General features: G+C 39.5%; 1 protein-coding gene across 3 annotated transcripts in view; it reads right to left on the minus strand.

The window, feature by feature from the left end:
• The window catches only part of il1rapl2 (interleukin 1 receptor accessory protein-like 2), a 252677-nt gene extending 230511 nt beyond the window's left edge, over positions 1-22166 (minus strand). For 2 of the 3 annotated variants that reach the window (XM_051128130.1, XM_051128128.1), the window contains exon 1: positions 21728-22166. The gene's annotated coding sequence lies outside the window, so the exon portion shown is untranslated. The remainder of the gene's footprint in view (positions 1-21727) is intronic. The other variant, XM_051128129.1, reaches the window with a different exon arrangement.
• Positions 22167-22979: the final 813 nt, after the last annotated feature.

Consider the following 22979-nt stretch of genomic DNA (forward strand, 5'->3'; position numbering starts at 1 on the left):
CACTTAGTGATCATTAAGAATTGTCCATGGAAAACCGTTGTACACAAAAAGGGTATACTGCATTATATCTATGTGTTTAGAAGCATTCTTTGATAATCAGAGTCTATTTTCTGTAAACATTCAAAAAACATTTCCTAAGCATACATTGAGTAAATCATATTTTCTAAATATAAAGTCCAAAAAAAAACAAAAAAAACATGAAGTCTAAAATTAATGTGTAACACTTTTTTTTAGCATTACAGTTTTTGTTATTCAGGGTTCTCTGATGAATAGAAAGTAGAAAGGTTTTGTGTGTGTGTGTGTGTAATTTGGATGTAAAAGTCAGATTTAATTTATTTAAAGCATCCTTGGTAAGTAAAAAAAGGCTGACCTTAAATGATCTAATGGTATATTTTATACCATAGATGCTGAAACGTACAGTATGGACACACTGTATTTACAGCATTTAAAATGTAAACATTATTATGGATTTATATTGTGTTTGTACAGGCACAATAACTGCCAATGACACCAGAAATCTCACACTTTAAATTTATAAATGGTTGTGCTGTTTTACATTAAAAATAAGGTATATATACTCACTAATTACTCACACCTGAAAATGCTTGCAACAAACAAGCAAACGCTTCATTCATGTGAAACACCCAAAATAAGTAAATTATCCCATTTCAACAAATCACAGAAAAAATAATAAAAAAAAAACACTATAATAAGGAGCAACCAAAAACACTAATTATCTAAATCCTAAAAACACCAATATCATAACAATAAATAAACTCTGGCACAATGGTCAAATGTGTAGGTAAATATTTATTCCACTAGCAAGCAAACAAAATCTTACATAAGTATTATTTACAAACAGTATAATTTTTTAAATACATACATACATACATGAAAATGACTACATTGGGCCCCTCTGGTGAGCCCTTAACGAATTAAGAATAATATAAAAAATATTAAGGAAAGTAATAGGTAACAAAAAAATCTTTCACTTGTGACCTGCCTTTGTTGGAGCAAGAGATAAAAGAGGAGTGAATTTATTGCAACGGATATATGTACCATGGTAATTTACTCGGCTAACTTGCTCCACAGCAGGTTTTATTCTGGGTAAGAGATCACAAACCAAAACAGACCAATCAACTGTGAGCAAAGAGATATATGTGACACAGTTAATTCACTCCCCCTGTATCTCTTGTTCAAAATTAAAGCCATTCACAATCTAGCATGAACTGCAATATATTTAAAGTCTTTGTAAAAGAGGCCAATGGTGCATAGCTATGTGCCAAGATCTTCAGACTAGACTAGACACAAGACACAGGATCCTGACCCTGTGCTTCAAATAAAACACCCACAACACTGTGGGATGCAATATATTACTCCTATTTTCAAAATATAGCATTTGGGCTTCTAAAGGTTTATTTGCTTGTTTGTTTTGCCGGGCAAATTTGACAGCACTGTCACTTTACACCCTAGGCCACAGGGCTCCTGAACTAACACTGGAATCAAAATTCATTGGAACTAAATATATTTAAAGAGAAGAAAGTCCTTCATTCATAAGATCCAAACTTTAAAGCTCTTTTGTTAATTATCCTTTGTTGTTGCCATAATGAAAAGTAACAATAGTTCTTCATAAAATCCTTACTTTAACAGTAGCATTAGTGAGATGTAATACTAATGTTAGCATAAGTGTAAAAAACAATATCCTAAACACAAGTGGACACTATTATACCAGAATTTTTAAAAGTTACTTCATAATAGTATTAATTAGAATAAATACACTGAAAACAAACCTAGAGGTATTTAGTATTGCATGGAATGACGGTATTCCTAACTACAGAGAGGCCTTAAAAATGGATAGATTTGTTTACTTTTCTACTCTTTTAGAAGAAAACAAACACCACTTTATTTGATATAGTGGTTAAATTAACAACAAATTTAACATTAACAGGTTCATACATTTCCCAACAGTACAACAGTAATGACTTTAAGATTGATTTTACTAACAAGATTGATACTATCAGAGAGAAAACTGTAACCATGCAACCATCTGCTACAGTATCGCATCACACTGTAGATCCTTAGAGGAATAATTCCATTCATTCTCTGCTACAGGAGAAGAAGAACTCTCTAAAATTGCTAAATCATGCAAACCAACAGCATCTATGTTAGACCCTGTATGCTATGTATCTTATTAAAAGTGTTTTGAGAATGTGTTATGTTGGCATGCTTCAAATCATACTTATCTGACTGTTCGGTATGGAGTCCCGCAAGGCTCAGTACTTAGGACAAATGCATTCCACCCTTGGGAGATGTCATTAAGAAACATGGAGTTGTTTGTCACTGTTACACTGATGATACTCAGCCCTATATTTCTTAGAAGCCCAACAAAACATACCAATTTAAAAGGTAGCGGAATACTCCTTAACTCTTGTTGGATATTCTGTCATATCACATCTGTGTCGCCAGTCAAGAACCTAGGTGTGCTATTTGATAGCAGTCTGTCATTTAAAAGCAGCATTTCCAGCATTTGTAAAACCATGTTTTTCCATTCTAAAAAGATTTTTCAGTCTCCAGTGCAGTAACAGTAACTTCTGCATGCATGGCCTCAAGGCTAGATTACTGTAATGCTTTACTGGATGGTTGCCCTGTAGGTTTATTACACAAACTCCAGCTGCTCTAAAACACAGCAACTAGAGTTTTCACTAGAACCAAGAAGTATGACCATATCGGCCTGGTTCTGGATCTTACTGTTTACATATAAATCTCTGAAGTTTAGCTCCTCAGTAATTGAGCAAGCTCTTATCGCATTATAGGTCTTCACGTCCACTGCGATCTCAAAATGATGACCAGTTGATAATAAACAGGATATCAAAACTGACTGTGGGCAGTTTTTTTTTTTAAACCTAATTCTGGAACAGTCTACTTACAATAGCACTGTTTAGGAAGCAGACACACTCTGTCAGTTTAAAGACCCATGTTTCATCATAAGAGAAATGGCAAAAAATTGCATTAGTCTGTCTTTCTCAGCCTTATCCCAAGGTTACTGTGGTCAGCCGGATGGTGGACCAGATGGTGGACCTGCACTCAGGAATGACCACAACACAGCCCTTGAATATCAGTGAAGGCCATGACAATTAGACATGCCATCAGTACAGATCCTCAGCAAAGACCTCGGAAACTGCACAAACCCTGAGGACAGTTCCTCAGCGAAGACCTTGGCGTCTAGACAAGCCCTCGGCACGGTTTCCTACGGCCAGCAATGAAAGCGTAGTGCCAGGACCAGCTGGGACCAAAATGCAGTTTTACCACGAAGGACATTCAGTGTACTTAAGGCCACTGATAAGCCAGTCGTCTACTACCTGCTGGACACACTACAACATATACAACTTATATTACAACTTATGCATACTGTTTCCTGTTTATCAATGTGAAGCTGCTTTGACAATCAGTATTTTATAAAGCGCTATGGAAATCAATGTGACTAGACTTGCTTTTGCATGCCTTTCCTGTGCCAGAGAATCCAAAAATACAACATTCTACAGGCAAGAATGATCAATCAATTTATCTGTTACCAAAATTCCGTAAAACAAAGATGGAAACGTTCCAGCATGTACTAGGCTTTTCACCGTGACGACATTAGCAACTGAAAGCAACCCACACACTCATACTTACAAGAAAACCAACACATACTATTACAAATGTCAATCACTTGAGTAGTAGCCAGGAATGATTATATGGCAACTATTGTAATTATCTCAGCCATGTCTTTGAAGCCGTCAAGTGATAAACACATATGACCCTAATTACTGCTGAATTTGGGTGCTGATTTAACATATTGCTGATTACAGGTCTGATTCACAGAAAGAAGTTAAGAAATTACTTAAAGGCATCTTAAGAAGTCCTCAAATATTTTCTTAAGAATGTCTTTTTTTCCTGCTTTGATGTTGTCTACCTGTTTGGTGGTTCTTACCAAAGACACTGATCAGCTGATCAACTCAAACACATCAAAGGCTGTCTTCTAATGTTGTGTTGTAATGATTTATATTTTAAATGACCCATTAAATTAAACATATTACCTTTTAGGATTAAAGACAAGCTGATGGTTGTCCTATAGTAAGAAATTCTGCATGATGATGTTGTTGTTGTTGTTTTTTGTTCGTTTGTTTTGTTTTTTAATTATTCTTAGATTTTGTATTTAGATCAGTCATTCAATAAAAGAAAAGAAGGATGTTTTTTGGAATATATTCTTAAAGGGGTCATTAGATGCCCATTTTCCACAAGTTGATATGATTCTTTAGGGTCTTAATGAAAAGTCTATAATATACTTTGGTTAAAAATTCTCAATAGTTGTGTAAAACAACACGCTTTTTACCTTGTCAAAATCAGCTCTGCAAAAATCATCCCATTCTGGTCTAGGCTGCTTTAAATGCAAATGAGCTCTGCTCACCCCGCCCCTCTCTTCTTTCTGTGAAGTGACGAGCCTGTTTACTTTAGCCGCATTTAGCCGCTAAACTTGCTAACTAGCACATTATTAGGCAAGGCGATCGTAAAGATTCATAAAAAGCCCCTTATACTCACTTCTGCTGTAAGTGAAGCTGGATCACAAATGATTTGCGCGAACATAGACGCATTTATGTAGATCGGGAGGCGCATTCCCTTCACAAACAAACGTAATCCACTGCATCTTCAGCGGCTCAGATGTCGGGACACAACACCTCAATCGCTCAATTCTTGTCTAACTTACATCCCTGCTCTGGCATCAAAACATGGAGGTTGGACTGTTACAACTGATCTGAGGTAAGAGCTCATGTCAATCAACTAATGTGGGAGTGTCCTCTGTGGGTGTGACACCACAATGACAGGCATCTGAGAATGGCTCGATTTGAAAAAGGGAATATTATTTTTACAGATTAATTAAAAACCACTGCATGGATTTTTTATTGTTTTATCATTATAGGGTAGGTTTGTACATACAATGCCAACACACATTAATGTTCAGTGTAGTCGGTGGGGCTGTAGTCATTTTTACAAGACAAGATTTGGTATAATTCACTTCTCTGCTGAAGATTAGAGACCTAAATTATTAGACCTAATTGTGTGACACCTAGTATTTTCATAGTCTGCTTAGGTTTTAAAAAATCTGGTACAGTGTAATCTATTATTTGCTGGGCTCTGAGGGTGTTTTGGGGCCCTGGAGAAGTTTTGACATGCCCTGACATTTTGTGCTGTTTTTCAGGATCTTAAAAACATATTAATGGCTCAATTGCACTGATTACACTGTATTCAGCACAAACTGGGCTGCAATAATATGTGAGCAGCATGAATGTACAAGTTTGTGTTTTTGAGAAAACAACTTTTATGTGTGGTTAGTGAAAAACAAAAATTTTTACTTTTGAGAACTGGGTGTGGCAGATTAGAGTTTCCCCTCAGTCAGTCATGTTCGACGTTACGTCGACTGACATCATGGGGTCCCCGCTTGGGGGCCCAATCACCTCTGAGATTAAGAAAAAAGCCCAATGAACACTGGCTAGTGGAATTTGCATGCCAAGCCACTCCACTGTACATATGGGTATATAAGATGGCGGTGTGCATCCACTCATTCATTTTCCGATTTTTGCTTCGGAGCCAGTCGCTTTGTGAGCTGCTACTATGAAGAAGAAAGAAGATACCTTTCGTCACTGAGGGAGTTTCTCAGCTGTGAGGGAAACCCCTTCTTGCATTCAGCAGAGAGATCGCCCTGCTGAGCACAGATAAGTGCTGCGGTTCTTCCCTGGGCAATCCAGCCTAAAAGAGCAAATTCCTACAGCATACACGGTTGTTGACAGCATCTTTCAAGATGTCTTTCTGACTGTCAGCTTCTGGGTGTGGTAGACTCCTTACCTCTCATTACGGACATGATTGCTGTCTTACATGTCTGGGCTATTAGTGCGTTGAGACGGCATTTGTGGATGGTTCATGCCCGGTAATAGAGTGCATGCCTGTTGTTACGCTTCGGTCGCGGCTCTAATTCATTCTGAGGCTGCCCTTGCGTTTTAACCAGTTCAGTCTCGCGGGTCGCATGCCCCCAGCACTGCATTCGGTTAAAGGCACGGGAGACTCGAAGATTACAGTCAGGAATGTTTTGTCAGGCCAGCCCCCACGGAAATCTGACTCCTCTCAACGTAACACCATTAAACTTTTAAATGTTGACACTTTTCCTTCCTCACTATCTTCCACGCGGCAGGGGGTGCATTGACGTTCCGAGGTGGAGCCACCTGTGGAGCCGTCCGTGCCTTGCATCCAAAGTCTGTAAACTTTTGTCAGCACTGCTGCTTAGGCTTACAACGCTGTGGGCCAGGCCACCTGCACGTCATGGCCATCCTGCAAGCTTAAAGAAGCTCTAGGCCAAAACATTAAAAGTCGCATGAGGGTAGTTCTGATTGGGGTTGATACAGGAACTTGTGTACTCTATAAGTGAATGAAGTCACGGCGCAATCCCCCAGTCAGGTGATGTCCATCTTCATGGTCCAGGAGCGCTATCTCTGGCTGAACCTGTTTGAGACGTGTGACGCCAACAAAGTTTTTCGACGCCCCCGTCTAACAGGCTGCAGACAGAGGCAATTTTACTCTTCCCGCCCCTGAAAGATCCTGGGTAATAACCCCTCTGCTGGGGCGGTGAGCTGACTGCAGGCAGGGGGCGCAGTCTATCTCTTGGGGCCCTTGAGTCTTCTCGAAAGACCGCGGGCGTCACTGAGATGGGCTACCAGGAGATTCAGGATCTGAGGGCCAAAGGCTTTTCTTTCGCTGCCGCCACTGTCTTCCGGGTCAGCAGTACCCACCCTTTCAATAAAAGAGCAATTTTCTTAAGAACAATTTCCTTTATCTCTGGGTATTTGCTGGGCTCTGAGTGTAAGTGACGCATTGGTTCCTCATGCCCAGGCGCAGCACATGGTCTCGGCGTTTAAACTTGGGTGGCAGCACGCGCTGCTTTCTCACACTCCAGCAACTTCACTACGTGATCCTGGGATCTGCAGCTTATCTCTTCTTCGGGACGCTATGCTTCCCGGGTTGAGCCATCTCCTTAACTGCTCCACCGTTAATTCCGCTCTGTTAATTCGGCTTGTATGGTGAATGTGGGCGTGGTTTATGCTTCCAGCCTGTCTTGCTGGCTTCCAGACTATCTTACTCGGCCATGCGATTCAGCTCGCCAGGTGCTCAGAGCCCTCCTTCCGGCCAAGTTGATTTCAGGGCTTACTGTCCCAGGATCATCATACCCAGGAACACCGGTGGGTCCAGCCAGCCCCAGGACTGGTTTGCAGCTATTGGCCTGAAGTGTGCGTACTTTCGTGTCTCGATTTTTTTGTCTCAATGGCCTTTGTAGGCCGTAATAGTTTAGATCAATCAGGCTTGAGCCCCCTCTACGAGGTAGGTTTACATGCTGAAGAGGGGTTTATTTGTTGAAATGGTGTTGCTCTATGACGACTCTCAGAGATGCATGGTCGGTTGTGCTGCTTTCCCTACATATGGTGTACACCGCTACCATCGTGGCTCACCATGAAGCAGTGGATGATTCATCCCTGGGGAAGCATTACCCGATCATCAGGTTCTGCGGGGAGATTGATTCCTCCCAGGACACACCTCATCACCTCATGGATCTCTCTATGCTCCTCTTGGGTCTTCAGAGAGATTCCTTCGAGCCGCTTGATTCAGTTGAGCTAAAATGAGTTGCTTAAGACTTTGCTCCTTATCGTGCTCACCTCTATCAAGAGGGTGAGGGACCTGCACGCATTCTCAATCAACAAATTGTGCCTTGAGTTTAGTCCGGCTGATTCTCACATGACCTTGAGACCCCGGCCCGGTTATGTGCCCAAGGTTCCCACCACTCCTTTCCGAGATCAGGTGGTGAACCTGCAAGCGTTGCCACTGGAGGAGGCAGACTTGGCCCCAGCGTTGCTGTGTCCCGTTCGTACCTTGTGCATTTACGTGGAACACATCCAGTACTTTAGATGCTTCGAGCAGCTCTTTGTCTGCTTTGGAGGTCAGCAGAAGGGGAATGCTTTCTCCAAACACAGGTTGGCCCATTGGGTGGTAGATGCCATCACCTTGGCGTACCAGTGTCAAATTCGAACTAGGCAGAGTAGTTTGCTACTGTGCTTGCAGGGGGCCTCCTTCTCCCCCTCCAGCTGTGGCATCATGTCTCCGTATTTTTCCATGGTTCATTCCCACCGTGTTCCCCTTCTGTGTAAAAAAAAAAAAAAAAAAAAGGAAAAAAAAAAGAAAACTTTCCACGTGACTCAACATCCTGTCATGTGCTCCGCCCCCCAACGGTTGCTTCAGAAACCTGGGTCCCTTATTTGGCTCTCAGGGCGTTGGGAAGGTTATGTATTAAGTCTCATTTGTTCTGACATGCTTGCCTATCAGCATTTGTTTCTCAGTTACGTAACACAGTTCAGGCTGTGGAATTTTCCAGAGAGACCCCATGACGTCAATCGAAGTAACGTTGAACGTGTCTGACTGAGGGGGGACGTCTCGGTTACTCTTGTAACCCTCAATCCCTGAAGGAGGGAACGGAGACGTTATGTCCCTCATGCCACAATCTTGAACTGTGCTGAATGCTGGGTTGCGTCTCAGCTCCTCGGCACAAAGCCTGAATGAGTGGATGCACACCGCCATCTTATATACCTGTATGTACGGGGGAGTGGCTTGGAATGCAAATTCCACTCGCCAGTGTTCATTGGCCTTTTCTTCTTAAGCTCAGATGTGATTGGGCCCCCAAGTGGGACTCCATTACATCAGTCGACGTAATGTCTCCATTACCTCCTTCGGGGAACAAGGGTTATGAGAGTAACCAAGACGTTTTTGCTACAAAAAGTTGTGAAAATCCTCCTGTTCACTCATTAACAGAAAACAATTTATTGATTTAACTTTTGTAAGACATGTTTTGTGTTAGAAAGGCCATATGAGAGGGAGTGAAAATGGCCATGAATAGTTAGTGATTCACACCTGAGAGACAATGACCATAATGAGCCATAGGGTGACCACCTGTCCTGCTTTGCGTCGTACCGCACAGCATTTTGACCTCTTGTCCCGCACGTCACATATTGAGAATATGTCCCGCATTTTCGTTATTCTGTTGGTTTTTAATTGTCATATTAAGAAAACGTGCATGTGTTCGTTTGCCTTTTTAAGAAAACTTTTTGTTTATTCTTTTTGTGGCATAGTTTCCGTGCAAAGGATTTAAGGACCTCATTAAGTTATCTAGCACAACCAACGGAAATGGTCGAGCGCCCACGGAAAAACATGATATTCTCCATTCATTTTACCTATTTAAAAAAATCGCTGCAGCTTTCAGATGTAACTTTCTTCTCATTTTAATAGTTTGTTTGGGGTGGTTTCTATGACGTTATTTTAATGACAAATGTCTAGAGCGCATTGTTGAAATGCAGGGACGCATCAAAATCTCTGCTCTCACAGGTGGATTCTCTTCACTCTCACACAAAATGGATGCACTTTCTCTCGTTTGCATGTGTGCACTCAAAAACATACATCAGCCCATATGCCAATGGATGTAAATCAGTATTTACATAGCATAACAGTAGTAAAGGTATCTGTCTCACACGTGTCACGCATTGTCCCGTGAAATCACATCTGTATCCTGCAACAGATCTATTGCCAGGTGGTCACCCTAATGAGCCATCAGTGTGACTGTGAGGCAGGTAAGAAAGAATGTGAGGAGAATAAAATAATGGGGGTTTTGATTATTTGTATTTTATTTACAACATTATATTGTTTGCAATATACACAGTGATGGACAAAGACACATTACTGAGCACACTGATCTAAACACCGAGACTTGAACAGTAACACATCTTTGTGCCATTGCTAAAATAAGATTCTGTTCAACTAGTAAACCATACCTGACATTTCCAATGTTCGCTGCTTCTTTCTATTAATTAAAAAAAAAAAAAAAAAGCAGCCACATTATAAGTAGCCATTGAGCTTATTTTACTATATTACCATACCAATAGAGCTGGGCGATAAATCGATTTTATCGATTAACTCGAATGTGTAGTTTATGTTGACTTGTTTGAATGAAAATCAGTTTTCTCTTTAACATCCACCGACGCTCCTCTCTGGGCTTCCGTAGTTTCAAATGGACTCAGCCCTCCCCCCCCATGCGTTTGAACATGAACACAGTAAAGAGAGATGACTGAAGATGGTGGCGAATGATTTGCAGATCTAGAGCACCACTGACAAGCATCTAATCTTGAAAAATGTGTGGTCAGTACTGCCCGCTGTAGTATACACACATCATTTGCGATCACAAATTGCAAAAGTTAAAGTAAAAAAGCAATCGCGCATTCAAAAGCATTTTCAATGCCCCGCATATTAATAGCGTCTGCCTGATTCCCGCAATTTATATATAGTGTAATTACCCAACGATATAACTGCAGGAGAAAGCAACGAATTTTTGTGATAAGATCTGGCAATTTTTTTAGACCATATCGCCCAGTCTTACATACCAACAAATAAATAAATAAAATAATTTTGTAGTCATAAACACAAGCATGATTGTATATGTATTATACAATACAAAAATATTTTATATCTGAGAAGCGAAATAATTTTTAAGCATGTTATAAACATCTACATATTGTGAGTATTTCACAGTAAACATTTGTCTAAACATTCTCAGACTCATTAAGATTCATAGTGTTACAGTGTAAACACTCAAATTACTTTTATATTTCATGATTTTATATTTTATAGAACATTTAACAGCTGGCGACGTGAGGCATTTAGATGCAATGAAATGAATGAAAATACACTGACCAAAATGATAAACGCAACACTATTGTTTTTGTCCCCATTTTTCATGAGCTGAACTCAAAGATATAAGACTTTTTCTATGTACACAAAAGGCCTATTTCTCTCAAATATTGTTCACAAATCTGTGTTTGGGAGCACTTCTCCTTTGCCGAGATAATCCATCCACCTCACAGGTGTGGCATATCAAGATGCTGATTAGACAGCATGATTATTGCACAGGTGTGCCTTAGGCTGGCCATGGATCGAGTGGCCCATGGCAGCGGAGGGGTTATGGTATGGGCAAGCGTATGTTATGGACAACGAACACAGGTGCATTTCATTGATGGCATTTTGAATGCACAGAGATACCGTGACGAGATCCTGAGGTCCATTGTTGTGCCATTCATCCACGACCATCACCTCATGCTGCAGCATGATAATGCACGGCCCCATGTTGCAAGGATCTGTACACAATTCCTGGAAGCTGAAAACATCCCAGTTCTTGCACGGCCAGCATACTCACTGGACATGTCACCCATTGAGCATGTTTGGGATGCTCTGGATCGGCGTATACGACAGCGTGTTCCAGTTCCTGCCAATATCCAGCAACTTCGCACAGCCATTGAAGAGGAGTGGACCAACATTCCACAGGCCACAATCAACAACCTGATCAACTCTATGAGAAGGAGATGTGTTGCACTGCGTGAGGCAAATGGTGGTCACACCAGATACTGACTGGTTTTCAGACCCCCCCAATACACTAAAACTACACATTTTAGAGTGGCCTTTTATTGTGTCCAGCCTAAGGCACACCTGTGCAATAATCATGCTGTGTAATCAGCATCTTGATATGCCACACCTGTGAGGTGGATGGATTATCTCGGCAAAGGAGAAGTGCTCACTAACACAGATTTAGACAGATTTGTGAACAATATTTGAGAGAAATAGGCCTTTTGTGTACATAGAAAAAATCTTAGATCTTTGAGTTCAGCTCATGAAAAATGGGGGCAAAAACAAAAGTGTTGCGTTTATCATTTTGGTCAGTGTACATTTAGTCAGGAATTATAGTTTGAAAAAAGTTTAACTAGTAAAATGTGTACAAGTTATGTTACAATAACAAAAAAGTAATAAAAAAAATGACTTACTCATCAGAACTGTCATACCAACAGCTGAGGTGCTCGTGGGCATGATCACATTACAGATAATGGGCTCAGAAGGGAAAGACTGGATTTCGCATCGGTTTCATACAGATTATGTTGTTAGAAAATATTTGTTTCGCTTCCTGGAGGCCCCTCAACACTGCACATTTTGCACCTCTCTTTTGTTTGACACACCCATTTCAGGTCTTGGAGTCTCTAATGAGGTGACAATCTGAATCAGGTGTTTTTTATTAAGGAGACATTGGAAAACATGCAGTGTTGAGGGGCCTCCATGAACATGGTCGAGAACCACTGCTCTAGGTATATCTCTCATGTTTGTGCGTCAAGTTTGAGTTTTGGTTCAATTTTGTGACACGTTTCAGAAAGACAGAGGCGGAAGAATGAGCACCCTATTTGTTTTCTTTATTTCACAAAAGCACAACGTTTTGTTGTTACTATGAGTGTATACAAAAAAGTAGACCCTTTACAGATTCAATACAGATTATCTGTACAGTCAAAAATGACAAAGTAATTTAAGTTCCCCAGAAGTTTGTCGACCCCAGAAGGGTAAAGCCCGAATCTAAAAATCTAGCTGACCTCGGTAAATGAGCAGTTGCCTATCCTACTCAAAACAAAAGCTTTTTTAATAAGCTTGTCATATGAATGTTATAAAACAACAGTGTTGATTAATATACTGATATTTACTGCTATATTACATGCTGTAAATGTAACTGTATTCTGTGCTCCAGCCTGGAATCCTAAATCACACACCATTTATTTATTTGGTCAGAGAAGAACTGGCGTCCAACCATCTGTTTTCCTTCATTTTTGTCACCTGATAGAGATTGGGTTCCTTTCACTGTTGCCTCTGGTTTGATTAGTTAGGGATCTAAGAGACAATTAGTATTCAGAAAATTGATTTTACTGAGACTACTGGATGACAACAAAAACATCAAATGAACAGTTGTTTCATAACTGATGAACATTATCACATCGGTCCTGTTACTGAACTGAACTGAATCAGCACTGAGCTGAACTGAGCTGAATAAGGACACTATTGTTTTCTGTGGAGCTGCTTTATCACTGCAACTGAAGCTGTTTCATAATTGAATTTTCAATCATTTGTAAGTTAATTTCCTGTTTATTAATGTGAAGCTGGTTTAAAACAATTTGTATGGTACAAAGTGTTCTACATGTGACATTACTTGACATTTGTGTCATTTTGTCAGCCTAGAACAGAAATCACCATAATGTTACAAATATTTTTCAAATGTGACCCAAGTCATATAAACATACATAATCAGCGTATATAATCAAGTCCTTTATTTGTATAGTGCTTAATCCCATACAGATTGAGTCACAGCAACTTTACAGTTTTAAACAGGAAAATGCGGAAAAAAAATGATTCTGCTGTAAAGCAGCTCTGAAAAGAGGACAATAGTAAGCAGTCAATTGTTCAGTTAAAGTCAGTTCATCATGAATTCAGTGACATCATCATCCAGCTCAGTTCTCTTCCATCAGTGCCTGTGCAATCAAGTCAACAAAACTGCCAATAATTTAATGTCCCCATCTACGCAAGCCAAAGGTGACAGTGGCAAGGCACCCAAACTCCATCGGTGAGAGAATGGAGACTACATAGTGCCCTCGTCTCACTGGTCCTAATGAACACTCAGCCTGTATTTTGTTGAGCTGTTTTCAGGCAGTACGCTGCAGTGAGATTTCTCAGCTCAGGTGACAGAAGTTCACTGGAGAAGCATGCTGGCACTATTAAGCCAGCTCTAATCACATCACAGGAGGCGAGCTGGCCGGAGTCGACTGGCCTCTCAGTGTAACCGCACCAAGATGCTCTGCTTTTGTGTTTGTAAGAACAAACCAGCAGCGGTACTCTACACCGCATCCAAGTCTCAAACATCACATTACAGCCACCAAACACAAAGCAACATAACAACTGTGTCGTTTATATAAATGTGATACAAATATTGTGGCAAAGGTGATGCCACTAGCATCTACAAGAACATACTGTGTACTCCTCAAGAAGCTGTCAGTGAGAATTACAGCATACAAAATACCAAAGTCGTACCTTTTTTTTGTTTGTTTGTTTGTTTGTTTTTTAATATATATATATATATATATATATATATCTTTGCGTGGCTATTTGCTAATATTAATATTATTTGCTAATATTACAAATCCATCCTTGTTCTATGCTATACAGTTACAGCATATACACTGACTGTTCACAAACCTGCCTCAGGCCTCTAATAGTTCTGTATGAATTTAAGTAAAAAACACTTGTTGGAAAGGATAGTAAAGGGACAGTAGCCAACAAGTGTCCCTATTTAAAAAGCAGTTTGACTAATTATTATTATTAGTTGTTGTTGTTATGTTGTTATCAAAAATAAGTGCGGCCATAAGTAAGTGTTGTTGTGTATGTACACATCAGTTTAATGAATCAGGTTAACAGTAATATCCAGCTCCAGCTGCTTTTCCCCACTGTAACAATCAGCATAATCAGTGGAAACCCGACTCATCGTTGGACCATGCGGGACACGAGTATCACTAATCAAACCTCACACCTCACCAGAAAATTCAACTTTGATCACAGCAATCAGTTACATCTTAGCAGATATTCACATAGAAAACAGCTGTTTGAAATTGCAATATTTCACAATATTACTATTTTCCTGTATGTTTGATCACTTAAAGGAGAAGTCCACTTCCAGAACAACAATTTACAAATAATTTACTCACCCCCTTATCATCCACGATGTTCATGTCTTTCTTTCTTCAGTCGTAAAGAAATTATGTTTTTTGAAGAAAACATTTCAGCATTTTTTCTCCATATAATGCACCATATCAGTCCATTATATGGAGAAAAATGCTGAAATGTTTTCCTTCAAAAACAGTAAAAAAAAAAACTTACCAACCCAAAACGTTTGAATGCACTTCATTTGTACTAGTTGCTCTTGTCAAACTCTGTTTATTATTTTGCCTTCCCTGTGTTGATAATTCAGTAAGAGTCATATGTAATCTCACTAGTCTTTCAGACTGGTCAACTGACAAACCACAAATCCTCTTGAACTGTTCTTGTACTGTTTGGGTGAATTTATTAGCTGGTGCACTGAGGTAGAAGGAGGCTGTGACCATCTCACACTCTACTCACCATAACATTGTGTTTTGTGTGAAGGCCACTACAGCTTCCAGTTCTTTAGGGATAAAGGGAGTCTGCATGAACTTCTTCGTACGGGTTCACAGATGGATCTTAGATAAGGTGATGCAACTCTGGTGTACACAAAACTAAGTTACAATTTCCATGAATATACTGAAATATTGTGAACAATTTTTGTGGCCTCATATATATGATTATCAAACTTTGAACCCAACTTTATTTCACCCTGCCTAACTTTCAAGGTACTAAATCTCAAACCATCCAGGTGTTTTAATTTACCAAAGGCTTCTCTAATAGGGAATCCTCGGAAGCACTAATTCTACCTCGCGACAGAAGCTAATGAGCTGTAAGGTGTGTAAAATGATTCACAGCTAACATTGCTGCTGAAATCTGTCTGCTCAAGAAGACCACAGTGATTTCTCTGTTACAGCGTCTGTTCAGCCAAGAGCAAATGAGAGATGAAATGACTGTATGTGGAAACGTGAACCCACTGCACATTCACATGGGACACACAAACGCTTTTGGCCATTTTCATATTTCTGTTTGGTTGTTGTTTAGGGGGAGGTGAGAACTGTGTGTAGGACCGTAAGACGCCTGTGATTTGCAGTGTCCGTCTGACAACTTGTTTAATCCTGCCAAGTGACCTGCTTCACTCAAAGAAACGAACAGTTCCCGCATTTATCACTGACTCACCCTCATGTCACTTATTCTTCTGTAGAACACTGAAAGATCACTTCATGAATATCCGGTTTGATAAAGTCAATACAATGTAAGTAAGTAACGACTGAGACAGTCTGTCGGTTGCCTGTGTGTTTTGTGTGTCTGCCTGATGATTTTGTACTCCAGTTGAATTTGGTGACAAACAAGCCCATATGTACAGTAATTGTGACCGCAGGCATTACTGTCCTGTGCATCATCTAGGGTTTCATACTCCACTCCAACAGGTGGCAGAAATGCTTGTTTTGTTTTGTTTTGTTTTGTTTTTTTCATCAGAATAAGGTGACGGCACAAAGAAGAGCAAATGGGGGGCGGTGCAAAATTTTACTGTGTGGTGTCCTTTTTATTATTTCTATTGTATGAGGTCTGCATGGATTCACAGCCCTAATGTTCACTGATTCACTTTTGAAATGAAATCAGTTTGCATTTTATATGAATTGTGCATGTCAAAACAGTGCTGTACTGCCGCTGCCTGTTATTCAACTGCATCTTTGCAACAATTTATGTATTTAACTAAATTATTTCATTGTATCTGCACTGTTCAGACTGAAAATTGTGAGAATTACTGTATAAAAAATATAAAAAACAATAGAACAATTATGAAAAAAAAGAATACTGGAGTAAGAGTAACGATAAAATCATTTTCAGATTTTCTACTTCAAACTTTTGTGTTTAATTCAGTGTGCTACAGTGCACAGCATAAATGAGTTCACCCCCTCTAAACCTTAACAAATTCAACAATTACTCTTTACTTAGAAGACATGTTAGGGCCCTCTGGATATATAAAGCCTGCTTGGTCAATTACCAAGCACGAATGTCAAATTTAAATTTAGGAAAACAAGATTTTATTATCAAAGTGATAAAATGTTGTGTTGCAAAAATGAGTACACCCCCCTGAAAGTTACTAAATAAAACAAAACAAAGTAAAAAATTGTAGCTTTAAGGCTATTTCTGATCAACAGGTAAGTATATTAAACCAAAACTTTTAAAGACAAGTAATTTCCTGACAATTAAAAGTGTTATATAGCCCACTGAATCATACTCAGACTTAATGCTGGCAACAATGGAACCACTTGGGAGAAAACTGCCAGGTGACTTATTTCTTAGCATAAAAGAGGACAATGTTACAAGATGAATACCAAATTATTGCTTTAAGTGTTAAAATATAGTAAAAATAACACAAAATTTCACACAAAAACAATGGACTTCTGACAAGGCTCCTTAAATAATCAGGCCTTTGAGTGTCTCAGAGCTGGCAAAAACTATAAAAAGAGTGACTGTTTAACTCACAGAATAATATACAGCCTGCAGAAGTGACATGGATGGTTGTTGTCACCACTGGAATTACCTGCTGTAGCCGCAGCACAACAAACTCATTTAACCTCTTCCAGGGCCCATATTTACAAAATATAGACTTTTGGGAATCCATACTCCATAATCCATAAGTCAATCATTTCGGATCCAAAAGCATCCAAAATGTTGTGGTGCTGCTAGAGGAGGAGTACGGTGAGAAGTGTCTGGTTCCCACAGTGATGTTCAGTGGTAGTAAAGCTCTTCTGTAGGGATGGATGAGTGCTGAAGGTGTGAGGGAGTTGTGTTTTATCAATGCTGTCATGAATTCACACACCACTGTGTGACGTAATACAAAAAAACTGAAACTGAAGATGCTACCCACCCTCATTCCCTGCATTATTGGGCATTTTTTCAACATGACAATGAAGATATTCATTCTCCCAAGGTGAAAATCCTTCAGTGGACATGTTTTTCGCTCAGTCTTAACACTCTCGAGCAGCTGTGGGGGATTCTGTAGAGACGAGCTGAGCAAAACTATCCATTAAAGACCAGCGCATTTAAGGAGCTCGTCCTCCAGGAGTTAAACAGGACAGATGTGAAAATTTGTCATGAACTTACACTCAGTACCAAGAAGGGTCAAAGCAGTACACTAAAAGTTCTGGAGGACATACTAAGCACTAGAATATTATACATTTGCTGCATTAAATCTAGGGTGTTCTCATTTCTGCAATCCTTCATTTAAACAAAACTGGTTAATTGACATTTTACAAAAAAATATTGGCTTATATATATTTTTGTTTTTATTCAGTATATGTTTAATACATTTACATTTTGCCATCTTTCCATGAATTATATTAGTGATCATTAAGAAAATACATCTTTTATATTCATTCAGAGGGGGTGTACTCATTTATGCTGTATACAGTACTTGCCATTCCTTTGTAATTGTTTGTGAAATTTACTTTTACAGTTTCCAAGTGAAAATTGTTTTTACACCAATGTTTCAGTGCAGTGCTACTCTGAAGTTAAATACAAGTTATACAAACAATAAAGAGTGCTGGTAGTTATGCATTTACAATGGAGGTCTATAGAGAAAATAATATAATTGACTATCCCATATGGAGCTACAAAAGCATGTGTCTCATGAATACATCATGTTTATCTATAATACATACGCACATATGGATCAGGGTGGGGTATTCTCTCCAAAGAGGCAAGTGAAGCATCTTCCTCAAAATTCATCTTTCCTCTCCTTGTCTTGTTCTCTATGAGCGCCTACTGACGGGGGAACAGCGAAATACAGCCGTAAAGTCACGTGAGAGAAGAAAGTGCCAGCTTCAGACTGTGATTGTGTGACCAGTTGATAAACGTGTGAATGCAGTAATGCACGTCTCTCATGTTCAGTTATTTGAGCTGAATCTGTCAGTGATGCTGAAAGCAAACAATGCAGTTACAGGATGCAAAGTGACACGATCAACTAATAAACAATCACTCATTAAGAAAAAAAACTCCACTTACCACAGAAGGAGACACATTTTAATAACTTATTGCTTTATAGTGTCACGTCTGATTAGGACACAGTGTAATGGTCCAAAAAGAAGGTGAATGATAACAATAATAGTGAAATAACAGTTAACAGTCACAAAAGTAAAAAAAAAAAGAAAAAAAAAAACCTTTTTGTTTACTGTTTTAAGTTATTAACTTTTAAAAAATATTTAAGTCTTTATTTATATTGTTCTTTGATGTTTTTATTTGATTAAGTTTAGTATACTCTTTTAGTATAAACATAAAAATATATAGTAGGCTACTATTATTTATAGTTAGAGTAGCCCAAGGATGTGCATTCCTCATTTTCAAGAATATTTTGTATTTATTCAACAGCATGACTTTATTTGTGACACTTTGCTGTGTCGTCTGACCTTCTTTATCTGTTCACATCGTCTCAGATTCATAAAAGAGACTTCCTCTCAATATTTATACGCCTTTCGCTGGCTTCTTCTAACACTGCATAGGCCATTTAAATGCTAAGTAGCCTTGTCTCTTTCAGTCTATTTGATTATGGCCATGCACTGCTCGGATGAGCATCCATCAAGACTGGATTTGCACTTGTGAAATTTAATTATAAATGTCCGCTCGCAAAATTCTTTCAAATAAATCTATTCAACTTCGGGTTACAGCTATTATGTTCAGCGGAGTGTGGGGCTTGTACAGAAAGAGCATGTGGAAATACGCCAGCTCTCGGTGATTTATCTTTACACAAATGACTCTTTCTGCAATCCACAATGAGCTCTACGCCTCTAGTATAAGTCTCCTAGCTAAAACGTGTCTTCTTAGGGACGACTCCATTTGAAATTGCATGTCGGGGAACACGTGCGAATTGTCACCAGTTTACGCAACAATAAAATTCAGCTTGCGGATACTCATTTCCACTCGCTATTTCGTCCTGGCTGCGAGCTACAAAGAGCTCCATTGAAGACAGGAGATTAGAATTTTTTCCATGGCAAACATGAGTGCACTTTTTCCCTCTAAGAGGCCAAAGGAGTTGACGGTGATAAATGGTAGTGGCAGAGGCACGGCAGCACCCACGTGGGGATTGGCACCGTCATCTGTTTTCATTTAGCCAGAGTTTCATGGCACTGTTGCATGCAGGGCGCGTGAAGATGCTCTCCTGCAAATGCAGAGGCGTCGTTTCTCTTGTGCTTTCGCCGGTCTCGGGCTTTATGCGGTCAGGAACGCTGGATTCACCTTCATACGTTCACTCTTTGGCAACGTACCAACGAAACTCAAAGTGCTTCTACAAAGCCTTTTTTTCTGTAGAGGACTAATTCACCTGAAAACTGGCATTTCGTCATCCCTTACAAATCCACGTGTCAGTCCGACCCCTCATGCTATCTTCTTCGTGTGGGGAACAGACCGAAATGCAAGTTTTGTTTTGTAATAAAAAAAGGGAAAGACTACAGAATTTTGGGGTAAACTGTACTGTGCTGTATGGTCCATTAAAACCATGGTTGAATGCATTAACTTTGACAATATTTATGGAGACAGTACAGCAACTATTTTAACAGTACTGCATACGTATATGTGTGTGTATCTATCTATCTATCGAAAGAGAGAGAGGGAGAGAAATTACACTGTCTATAGGCTACAGTAGCTCTTCAGTAATCCATCAAGCATTTGCAGCCGGAATAATCAAGCACTGCTACTGTACATCAGAGAACAATCCATTAGTCCTGTTCTCACTTCAGTATTCAGCGGCACGTACGATATTCAGTCGGCGTTAATTAAAACACAAAATTATGCAGTGAAATAAACTCGCTGATGGAGTCGCTTTTCTGTGTTACACATCAAGCTTAGAGCCAAAGTGGTTTGTAGAGGTGGTCCAAACTCCAACAACTCTGCTGGATTTAAGTTCATCAACTTTAGAGGAACATAGAAATAGATCTAGTACTGCATCAAATGGTCAATCCACCAGAGAGATGCTTTCAAAGTGCGTACGAGTCAGGCATAAAATATCGAAATCCAGAGCCACTATTCTAAACAACTAATGCAAACTAAAGGGTCAAGTAAGATGCAGTGTGTGTGTGTGTGTGTGTGTGTGTGTGTGTGTGTGCCAGGGAAATACCCTACACAATATTCAAAAAGGCTCACACGTTTTACATAAACCCAACATTTATAAGCTATTATTGACTAAACTTCATGTCAACATTAAAGTCTCCTACAAAGATTTGAAAATCTTTCCAGATCTTCATCTATAAAGCTTCATCCATTATCCACAGATGTCCTCCTAAAAGATATCAGCCACAGAGAAGCTAAACGTGGGTAAAAAGCTACATGAATATATACAAAAGAAAGAAAGAAATGAACAAAATTCACTTCTGTACTGCAAAAGAACACTTGTTGCCATTGAATATCACCAATTATTTGGCACTGATGCAGTCCATGCATCTCTGATCTCATAATATATGATGTGATCTTCTTCAACTTATAAAAGCATATAAAACCATCCAAGTTATATTTACCCTTATATAATTTGCCATAGTATCCAGGATGATACTATAAGATAAATGCAGGCCTATTGTTCCTTCAATAAGTAGATTTTTTATGTTAATGCAAGTTTTATTTGTTTATTTACCTACCCACCTACCACTGAGACGGCTAAAACCAAGCCACCACCGGTTTACTGTACAACTAAGGAATACATACGGCAACATATTGGCTAAAATATATATATGTTTTTTTTTTTTGTTTTTTGTTTTTTACTGTCACCGAGTCAATCTGACTGCTCTGGGTTAAAGCTAGGTGAGATCAAGCAGTAATGACAGAAGCTGCACATTTACACTTTTTACAGTGCAACAACAAATCCATACAAGTACCATCTTTCGGTGGTTACCATGGTAACTTTTATAAATCAGTCATCAGTCAACCCGTCCCTTAGCGGTTTTTATCAAGTATTCCTTACTGTAAATCTTCAGACAATCATGAATAGCTACGCATTTAAAGAACAGTCCGCTATCAGTGCGGGTAAAGTTGTGCTAACTCGGGAGGAAAAAATAATCATGACGTATAATGAAGCACACGAGAGACACAATATAGTCAATCCGTTATTTCACAGTCAACTTACCGGATGGAGCTGGAGCGCCGGCACGTCAGATGAACGGATGATCTTTGCGATGTATTTCCACAAGTTTAAATCAGACGTACTTCATGAAGATGTGGTTTAACGTGAGCAGAACCGCAGAGGAACTGAAGCCAGATGAACTGAGATGAACAATAAATATCGAGGCAGTGTCAGTCAGTGTAACGATGCAGTTTGTCAGAAGTCGCCAAAGTTATTTCTGCTGATCGTCATATATCATCTGCTCGAGCTGTTAGTTTGGACGTCCATAGAGAACTTCCATCCTATCAGCTCTTTTACCCGCACCTGCAGGAGAACTGCTCCGCTCTGCTGCGTTACCTCTGTAAAGTGAATTCAGTCCGCTGAAGCGCCTCACGCGTAATTCAGGAAGCAGCTGATAGATGCAGAGTTCAGTCTGATCACACATGCAGTTACAGAGCTTTGTTCAGATCGGTACACTACCATATTACTCCTAATAGGAATGCAGTATACAGTAATGGTGTTCGATTCGCAAACGAATCCTCTTTTGAACCGTTTTCTCAGTGATTTGGTCGAACCGACTCGCAGCATTCGCGAATGACTCGACAGCGAGGGCGGCGAGTAACGCTGTGTAAGACGCTGGATTCTGAAAGACAGTAACGTAATCGAAAACAAAGTGATAAACAGCTCTGCTTAATTAAAACTGGTACTACAATACGATACGATCAATTACTTCTGGCAACTCTTCGTCAGACGATTCGGTGTACCGGTTCATTTATTCAGACCGTCCGAACGAACCGATTCGTTCAAACGTATCGGAGCTCTCAATGCTCGTGATCGCGTGTGTTCTGCTGCGGACTGGAGCTGTTCTTCAGCACTGAGCCACTCAGTCCGTTTACTCGAAAACTCCTGTTTTACGCTGAATTAGTTTGACACACACAACAATTATTATATATTTTTTTCTTATATCTGTTCTGAACACGCATGATAAAATGTTGCATCTTATGTCTGTAGAATCAGTGACACAGAGTTGCAGCACTTTATGACAACATGCGTGTCACTGTTGGCGCCTCCCTGTGGTGATGTGAATAAAATGTTGGTATGTTAGGATCAGTCATTAAACGTAAACAACACTAATATAGATATCTAACAGGCTACCATAGGAAGCGTAATAAAATCTGGAGGTAAACGAATCAGGAAACAAACAACAACAGAAGCATATCTATTAAATTACTCATTTATTTCATAATTATAATAATTTCATCTATACCAACACTGC

The sequence above is a fragment of the Labeo rohita genome, chromosome 14 (assembly GCF_022985175.1).
Source record: "Labeo rohita strain BAU-BD-2019 chromosome 14, IGBB_LRoh.1.0, whole genome shotgun sequence".
In the NCBI taxonomy this organism is placed as follows: Eukaryota; Metazoa; Chordata; class Actinopteri; order Cypriniformes; family Cyprinidae; genus Labeo; species Labeo rohita.